Source organism: Accipiter gentilis, chromosome 9 (genome assembly GCF_929443795.1).
Source record: "Accipiter gentilis chromosome 9, bAccGen1.1, whole genome shotgun sequence".
NCBI classification, from domain to species: domain Eukaryota; kingdom Metazoa; phylum Chordata; class Aves; order Accipitriformes; family Accipitridae; genus Astur; species Astur gentilis.
In genome coordinates, this window is record NC_064888.1 from 16,573,882 (window position 1) to 16,584,396 (window position 10,515).

Here is a 10,515-nt window from a genome sequence, read left to right on the forward strand (position 1 = left end):
ATTCATCTACGTCCCTTACCACTTTCTTGTAGCTTTTGGTAGTGTATATTACTTGTTCTGCTCCTCTGATGTAGCCTTTTCATACAAATTATTTTCAAGTAAATCAGTCCCTGTTAAAGCTGATGATTATCACTTGTAAGTGACTAGCAAATACAGGCATAAAAACAATCTTCCAGTCAGAATTCTTGTGATTAGTCTACACTGCATGTATCCTTGAGAAACATATAACCAGTTTATATTCCTGGTCATCTAAAGAACACAGTAACACAATAAACAAAAAAACATAGTTACTGAAAATCTTTGAGGGTGTATGTCAAAGAGACACACCAATTGCAATGAATAAGTAAGGCAGCAGATAACGACCAGATCTAGAACACATTACAGTATTTAAAATATTTTCCTAGGTTAGGTTGGGGGGGGAGGGGGGTGTCCCACAAGGAATTGCAGCACAAGAGGATTATTCTGTGGATTCTCCACCTTAAAAAAAAAAAAAAAGTTCATTCTTAATTGAGACAGAAAAATAAATCAGGTGTGTATATATATATCTATATATAAAATATACATAAATATACTTTGCAAGTGTGAAAAACACACAAATGTATTAATTTCTGAATATTAAGAATCCACGATATTTGCTTGTAGTATTACTACAAAGCCTCACAGAATCATTCCAACCAGGACTCCCTGCAGTTACCCAGCAATTTGCCAGTGATTCAGGCCTGGTACTCAGACAGATGTTATACCAACCAGTCTGTTAGAGCCTCTTCACCTGGACGATTGCATAAACCACCATAATCTTGCTCAGAAGCTATTTGAAACCTACACTGATCTTCCAGCTGCGAGTTTATGAACAGAGGCATTTTAGGAAGCTCCTACCCAGTGCAAAAAAGGAAGGTGACTTCTCGTACAGGCATATGACACCAAGGGTTCCCCACATAACCTCACCTCTGTAGCAAAGTTAGCAACAGACTTCTGACAGTTGCAGTCACACATCAGTTGGCCATACCATGGAAGGCAATACTGTGCACATCCTAAACGTACACAGATTGCATTGGCTTTGCACATTTGCACAGCTTGAAAGACTGTTATTCTCTTTGGAATAGCCTTGACGTTCCGAGTACTCAACTCATTTGAGATCAATTTAAATGGACAAGAAACAACAGTGTAAATAAATTCCTCTAAACCTGTTCTCACTTTTCTCAAAGTCAGATCCCACAACTCAATCCAGCTTTGGTTTTGAAGAGGCTCTCCCACATTCAGTGCAATTTCACGCTGAGCAAAAGCTTCTGGAAAAAAACTACAGGTAAGGAATAGGATAGCCTGTATTCAGGTGTAAACTGCAGTTCACGTTAACCAGCAACAAATTAAAGTAAAAGCTGCAAGTGACGCCCGTTTTGCCCAAGGCAGTCTTGTATGGAAATCCACCAAAAAGCTGGGAAAGGTAAAAGTCACCATAAACAGTGATGCATACGAATAAAAGCTACTAACAGTTTACTTTACTTCACTTAATTTAGCACAAGTCAGGAGTAACCTAACCATAATCAATACAAATATAACCCAATGAAATCTAGGTCTAAGTACAAGAATTTACGTAAACAACTGTCACAAAGTCAGCTTGGGCACTGCAAAGTAGGTGCTGGAAAGCAACAGGAAACTTCAATTCAGCAGTAATTTTACACATGCACTTCTCTGCCCTGCCTTTCTTTAATACTTTCCCACACTACCTGCCATCTAGAAAAAGCTTTACAAAAAAAAGTCTGTGCCATACTTATTTACCATCTATCTTCCAAATGTCATCTGGAAACAGATTCTCCCCTCTTTCCTTAAAAGTCTTAATTTCTCTCTCCTTTCTACCATTTAACTTTATATCTGTATTATCTAACCACATAAAGCCTTTGAGATACCATTTCTACAAAAGATGTTATAAAAATAAAGTGGTAATACACTATATCATACTATATCACTGTCAGGGCTCTTATCTGAAGTTCACTCTATTCTGCAGTGAACTATTTGTTCCCCAAGATAAACAATAAAACAATTCTGAAGTATTCTTTGTTTACAGTTCAGCCTGGTGTGCATATGTCCAAAAAAGCCCAGCTTATTTCTCCACTGTTTTATCTACACCACACAAGATGAATTTCTGTGGTCTTGTGGTGAAGGCACTGGACTGACACTCAACAGAAGCAGCATTTGCTCTCACCCTCTATATTCTATTGAGGGTTATTTACTTCTGTTTCAAGGTATAAAGACATAAAAGATAACCTTTTCTCTTTAAAATAAGAACACTAAAAATCATCTTTATTACAGTGTTAGAAGGAAAAGCTGAATGTTTGCTGGAAAGATTTGGTGGCATTTTCTTTGAATGCATCACACAGTTTAGGCCATATTTCTTAATACAACCTTAAGCTATTCCTTGTTTAAGATATTACCCCTTATGACTTCCTTAATGCTTTCTAAGATCTTCTCCCACTGTGCTGGCTATTCAGTTTTATGCATTCACCATTCTGCATCTACCATACTAGTTTAGCTCTTATCTCCTAGAGACATTTACCTCTACTTGCCTTGAAATGCTCCTGTCCAAGCTCATGATCCACAGTCAGTTCATAAAAAAGGAACTCAATATAGCAAAGTAGAATTAGATGGACACAGTTGATGACATTAAGTTTTTGATCTATAGCAAAATCAGAAAGCTTCAGGGTTTTTTCTCTTGTGTATGCACTTTATTTTGCACCATCCAGAAGCTGTAAGCATTATCTAGAGACATCTTCCCATACCCTTTGAAAGTAAGAGTCCAACTGCCATATTAGCTCACTGACCAAAACTAACTGAAATGATATAAGGCTTTTCAAAGGAGGGTACTACAATCATTTTTTGTTAATTCACTAGCTACAGGATGGAATTGGATCTAGATATCCTGTTGTAAGTTGACACAGAGTGTTGTTTATTGACTATCTACTCGCACCTCAAGAAACCTCAGTTATAACATAAGGCACAGGGTTTAAGAGCCTGGTTCACAAGCACCAGGAGGCCTTAAGAGGCCACGTAACAATACTGTGAATAGCAGTTCAGGCCTAGAGCACAGTAAGGGTAGTGGACGCATAAAAGACAGTAGTAATACGTATCATGAAATATCCTATCTTAATATACTGGAATACTGAAGGTATTATTTTTCATTCATTATTTCATTGTTCTTATTGATCACAAGTGTTCATTAGTGGCCAATCCCACCCTCTGGGATTCCTACCAAATGCTTATCTGCAAAAGTATATCTCCCAGTCCAAAGCCAGCAGCAGAAAGCTTTAATTATTTGTTGAATTTGATGAATTTGAGCTCAGCAGTCAGACACTAATGTTCTGAGACACAGCAGCCTGCTGCTGTTCTCTGAACAAAGCCATTTATAAAAATTAGTCACAAATTTAGCAAGTATGAGAGACTATCCAGCTTTAGTCCTCACTCAGGACTGGAGACACTGCCCAGTAGAATAGGGTTTAGAATGAAAAAAAAATAAATAAATAAATAAATACAAAACCAAAACCACTCCACACACTGGAAAAATCCAGCACCACTGAAACACAAATGCAAAATGAGAAAGAGAAGAGAGAGAAAAGGCAAAGACACACTTAGTTTCTGTTAAGGGTATGAGCAGAATTGTGGAAAAAGACCTGTTCATTCTTGCAACTTGGCTAAAGAACCTCGGGCTGGCTGTATTCTAGTTCATTGTGTCACACAGAGGAATTAAAATACATGATTCACGGAAAGGCTAGAAGCTGCAGACAAAGCAACAATACACAAAAAGGGAAATAGCATTCAGAAGAAATTGTTCTGTACTGGCTCTATCTAGTCATGCTACACAAATAGCCATGTTACTATTATTTAGAGCTAAGAGGAGAAGTTTCAAGAAAATACAGTTGTGCCAAAATAAGACCACTCTGAGCTTTGTCAGTACTGCTAGAAATGTTGCACAAGAAAAGTGGGACTCAGAAGACCTGAAAATACCAAAGCAGACTATGTAGATACTGCTTGACTGAACGATTACAGTTGTTTCAAAAACTTTACCTTGTATTAATAAAAAAAATAAGCACTTGAAAAAAAAAAATATCTAAGCCACAGATAAGAATTTCAATTGACCCAATGTGATGGGTTGACCCTGGCTGAACACCAGGTGCCCACCAAAGCCATTCTATCACTCCCCCATCCTCAGCTGGACAGGGGAGAGAAAATATAACAAAAGGCTCGCGGGTCGAGATAAGGACAGGAGAGATCATTCACTATTACCGTCACGGGCAAAACAGACTCAATTTGCAAAACATACTCAATTTATTACAAATCAACCAGAGCAAGGTAATGAGAAGTAAAACGAAATCTCAGAACACCTTCCCACCACCCCTCCGTTCTTCCCGGGCACAACTACCCTCCCGGATTTCACCACCAAGCCCCCCCAGCGGCACAAAGGGGACAGGGATGGGGTTTATGGTCATCACACGTTATTTTCTGCCGCTTCACCTCCTCAGGACGAGGGCTGATCACACTCTTCCCCTGCTCCAGCGTGGGGTCCCACCCACGGGAGACAGTCCTCCACGAACTCCTCCAACGTGGGCCATTCCCATGGGCTGCAGTTCTTCACGAACTGCTCCAGCATGGGTCCATTCCACGGTGTGCAGTCCTTCAGGAGCACACTGCTCCAGCGCGGGTCCCCCACGGGGTCACAAGTCCTGCCAGAAAGCCTGCTCCGTGGGCTCCTCTCTCCACAGATCCGCAGGTCCTGCCAGGAGCCTGCTCCAGCGCGGGGTTCCCACGGGGTCACAGCCTCCTTCGGGAACCCACCTGCTCCGGCGTGGGGTCCTCCACGGGCTACAGGTGGATATCTGCTCCACCGTGGACCTCCCTGGACTGCAGGGGGACAGCCTGCCTCACCAGGGTCTTCACCACGGGCTGCAGGGGAATCTTCGCTCCGGCGCCTGGAGCATCTCCTCCCCCTCCTTCTTCACTGACCTTGGTGTCCGCAGGCTTGTTTCTCTTACATGTTCTCACTCCTCACTCCGGCGGCAGTTTCTCTCCGTCCCAACTTTTTCCTTCTTAAAAATGTTATCACAGAGGCGTTACCACTATCACTGATTGGCTCGGCCTTGGCCGGCGGCGGGTCCGTCTCAGAGCCGGCTAATATGGGCTCGCTCTCTCTTGAACACAGGGGAAGCTTCCAGCAGTTTCTTACAGAAGCCACCCCTGTAACCCCCCCCCGCTACCAAAACCTTGCCAAACAAAACCAATACACCCAATAACACTTTTTCTGTGACCAAAAGAAATTAAAACATTTTTAAATCTGGTCTAGCAAAATTTGACAAGCTTTTTTCTTTATAAAGCAGAACGTGTATGCTGTCACACAAATTTGCTGTTGAGGCCAGGAACATCTAAAAGCCCAAAGCAAACATGAATGCTACACATGTATAGAAAGACAGAATGCTTTCCCCAAAATTAACTGTCTATGGCAGAAATAAGGCCTGCACAATTCAAGGAAAAATATAGGACTACCCTCAGGAGTAGTCTAACTATAGTACACTATCTAAAAGCAAGTGATATGAACCAAATACTTAAACAGCCTTTTTTGCAGAAATTTGAACCTGGTTTTTTTCAAAGAAAGTGCACGCATTCTTGTCTCCAACTCCAAGCACCAAACCAGTGGACAATCCTTGTTCACTGATGTCGTGGTTTAACCCCAGCCAGCAACTAAGCACCACGCAGCCGCTCACTCACTTCCCCCCACCCAGTGTGATGGGGGAGAAAAATCGGGAAAAGTAGTAAAACTCATGGGTTGAGATAAGAACTGTTTAATAGAACAGAAAAGAAGAAACTAATAATGATAATGAGACACTAATAAAATGACAGCAGTAATAATAAAAGGATTGGAATACACAAATGATGCTCAGGGCAATTGCTCACCACCCGCCAATCGATGCCCAGTTAATCCCTGAGAGGCAATCCCCCTGCCCCCACTCCCCCCAGTTTATATACTAGATGTGACATCCCATGGTATGGAATATCCCTTTGGCCACTTTGGGTCAGGTGCCCTGGCTGTGTCCCCTCCCAACTTCTTGTGCCCCTCCAGATTTCTCGCTGGCTGGGCATGAGAAGCTGAAAAATCCTTGACTTCAGTCTAAACACTACTGAGCAACAACTGAAAACATCAGTGTGTTATCAACATTCTTCGCATACTGAACTCAAAATACAGCACCGTACCAGCTACTAGGAAGACAATTGACTCCATCCCAACTGAAACCAGGACAACTGCTATGTTAGGAACACCACAAAAGCACTGGGGAAATGTCTACAGCTTAGCAAAGCTGCAGCTGTTTAAAGAGTATTTGCAGTGTGATGGCAGACAGAAACCTATCAGCATCCCTATAAGGACCCAGCTCCACTGGTCTTCGATTGCCTGTTTTACTGCAACTTCACTTGCCCTGCATCAAAGGGCATCCCAACTAACACACAGATTTTAGGAGGAGTACTGAGGAGGCTTTTCTACCCTTTGCTTTCCCAATACAGACCACATAATATTAGTCTTGATTCTTCAAGCATACAACATGATTACTCCTGTTCCTAATTCTGAAGTAAAGGGATTTGGCTTTAGCAGGCACAAACTACATGATTGACTTCATTTGCTTTCCATTTTATCCTTGGTTGTATTCTTTGTACATGCACTTCATTTCCACTGGACAAGATTTGGTTTTGTTTTGCAAACTTCTCATGTCAGCCAATATTAGGAACACAAAGATCCTTTTGTGTATTGCACTTCTTATTTTTCCTCCTCCTGTTCCTAGCAGACAGGATGTATGTCATCGAAAATGACTTTGCAACTGAAAATGTTTCAATTACTTTGTGAATTCTTGCTCTTTGGCTGTCAACCAGAGTAGCGAGGTATAGGGAGGTATTTTTACCATGCTAGCTAAATAGGAATTTATCTAATCATATTAATTTCAGTAACTATTATTTTTTTAAAACTTAGCAAGATAATGTACAAATATGTGCAGTTAAAAATTGTGCACATAACAATACCACATTGCAACATTAGGAGTATCATACTCAAAATGTCTATCCAACACTGATCAAGTGCACTAGGGATTCCTGAAAGATCAGAGCTTTACTCTTATCAGGATATTTGGGTAGTCCAAACATAAGATTTTTCTAACTGTAGATGGAAATTCCCTTTACATGCAATGGAAGTATAGAAGGTGTTAAGTCTCCATACACTGATAAGTCAAAACCATCAATTGCTCCTGATTTCTCATCAGCTGTCAGCATGATATATCAACTGATAACAATTCAACTATGGGAGGTGCCAATGACATGAAGGTGCTCCAGAAAGACTCTCTTCTCCTTCCCATATCAGAAAAAAGTAATATGGCCTTATACTTTATAGTGAATACATTTTGAGGCCTATCAGAAATATCTTATGAGACTTGAGAAGGAAATATCATTTTGCATGAATTAGTTGTGAACATCAAAACCCAGCTGATTCATAAATGGCTGAAATATTAATGGTGATAAGAGACAATTACAGTCTCTTACACTAACCTACACTTCCTATGATTTCCTGAAGTCATTCCTGCCTAATGTATGTCAAAAGGGATTGTCTCATTTACCAAGGTATACTATTTTGATTTATATACTGACTCTAAGCAATATAAAGTCTATCATACCCACAAAAGTCTGCTGTAATTATTTATACCCTACAGTTAAAAATTTACATCTAGTTTATGGTTTGAACTTCATGGGCTTCCAGTGCCTTGCTACAAACTAGTTATGTGTTTTTCTGCAAGTTCAACACCCCATCTTTTCTTTCGGTGTAGACAGTTACAGAATGTCAGCAAGTTGTTACTAAACCTTCCTTCTACCTAGCTGTTTAGAAGTCCTGTCGTTTCTCACAGTTTTCCATACCTCAAGTTATTTCTCCTACTTCTCCTCTGAGACATCTTAGGTTTTTCAGCATTCTGTTTCTAGATCAACAAGTATTAATATATTTGAATTACTGTTAAACTTAACTAGCAACTAATTTTCAACTTTGTAATGCCGGTTTGTCACTGTCATAGATGAATAAAAGTATAGACACTCTCAGATGCTTTAACATAATTTAGTATTCTTTACTGTTGAATTATGGTGACCTATTTTGTCTTTCTTAGCCCCTGATTATCAGTTTAACTTAGATCCAGGGTTAAGTCCGTGCCTAAGCTTGGGAGCATCTATTTTGGAAACTTCACTGAGCTTGGTCATATTTTCATCCAACTTGAAGACAGAGATTTTTTATTATTTTGTTTTTAAACACCGCCTCATCAGACCAGAGGGAAGCATTGAGAGTCATCACAAATAACTTATCAGGTAGAAACTGAGAAAGTAAAGAGCAAGCACTGAGCACTCAGCACTGAGTGTCTGAATACCCAAGCCTGCTTTTGAATGAGACATTCTGGTGAAACACCTTCCTCATCTTCAGAAACTAGGTGATTTTTACAGGTATAATAAGATCTTGTCCAACACACAGAAATTAAAAACTTCTTCCATCTGAATGTGATTTTCTCCTTCGTATCCCTAATGGATATGCATTTCTCTCTTCCCTGCTGGAATGCAAATCAGCATTTTACTATGAAAGCTTCACTTTGTTTTATCGTGCACTTTATTAGTATGAATGTGATAGCAGAAGTCCTGGAGTTTCCAGTGCCTCATCTAAGGGGGATGCTGAAATAAAGACATAAATAATTCAGCAAAGGATCAGAAAGCAGCTAACAAAGGATAGTTCACAGAAAGGATGATACTGGGAGCTCACTGCAATACAGTATACTTTTATCAGGGGAAGAGATGCAATAGTTCTGCTTCTGTTCAGAAGAACATAACTTTAGATTTTCTCTAAACTAATCAAAATACAGTACAAATAATAATTGGAAGAGTTCAAAAACATAGCCATCATGATCTTAGAGAACTTACACTCCATGAGAGATCTGAAAATTAATGCCTCCAAAATTAAGTGTGGTTTTGTTCAGGCTCAAATCTACAGCCTATGCAATTCCGCAAAAACATGCTACAAGTCTTAGAGAAAAACCTCTTCTTTAAAGCCTTTGGATATGCTCACTTCTGCTTCGGCTCTCAAAGTAAAAAACCCAGTTGTATCAGAGGAAAAAAAAAACAAAACAAAACAAAAAAAAACCCAAAAAAACCACAACACAACATTAAATACACACCTTCAAAGGGATCTGCAAACTTCATATTGCAGACCAAACCACAGTCACTTAGGTATCATGACAGACTGCTTTGACCTCCCTAGAAATGCCAGAAATAACTTCACATCACTGCTTTGTCCTTTTTCTGCTGTAATGTGGGCCAAACACTCTCATGTTCATCAAGTGGCAACTACTAAGCCTTCATGAAAATGACAGAATTGAAAATACTTGAGGGCAAACCAGAGTCGACAGAGAAAAAAACCTTGCTTACAACAACAGTAAGAAATTAGTAGTAAGAAATTAGTTATTGGCCCAACAAGGAACACTAGTAGCACGACTGCTATGATAACTTCCCAGTTCCAGTCCAACCTTTTCACCTTGATATAATACACGGGCTATGACTGAATCTTGTTCATTACTGCATGTTATTTGCAACACTTGTTGTCTGTTAGACAACTGCCTACTTACCACCTTTCAAAACAAATGATCCATGCCATATGGTGCATATTCTCCTTAAGAGCAATTCTGTTTCTCCTTGTCATCTGCAGGCTATCAGGTGAGACACTGCTCTTGGGCATCCTGGCCCAGACAGTACTTAAAAACATAATTAAAAAAAACCTTAAAAAAATCACAAGTTACGAAGAAGATGAAAACTTGCCACCAAACAATTTTCTGTCGCTCTCAAAGAGCAATACAAACTGCCTTAGATCATATCATTACAAAAATTGTATTTCAATAATTTGCAGAAGTGTAAGACAGTAAAATAAAGTGCAGAAAGTTTATTTCCTTCTACCAAATGACTCTGTTTCACATACTGAGTATCAAATATCATTGGTTAGGTCCGCTCATACAAAAAATACAAGGGATTTTTACAATGCAAAGTGAGTAGCTCTCAGAAAGCTTTCAAGCGATTTGTAAATACAAGTTTTTTGGATTGCCCTCACTTTGCTCAGAGAGCTATTTCTTATTTAAGTAGGTGATTGAGGGACCAATTTAGGAGTCAGAAGTACCCTTCAGTGGCTGGCTCCCCAGGGCCAACAGAGTAAGTGCAGCACTCCACTATAGTGATGATCTCTGTATTTCTGAGTTTGAGTCATTCTTCTGTTGCTGTACATAGCTAAAAAGCTTCTTGTGGTCTTCATATTCATAGCAGAATATTTTTTCCATCTCTTTTGCATGTTGTTAGAGTTTTTTTTGTTATCAAGTTGTCTTCATTTCCAAAAGGAATATCACAGGAAAGACCTTACGTCAAGCTTTTTATTCTACTAACCCCTCACAGAAATTTAAAAAAAAAAAAAAAAAAAAAAAGTTA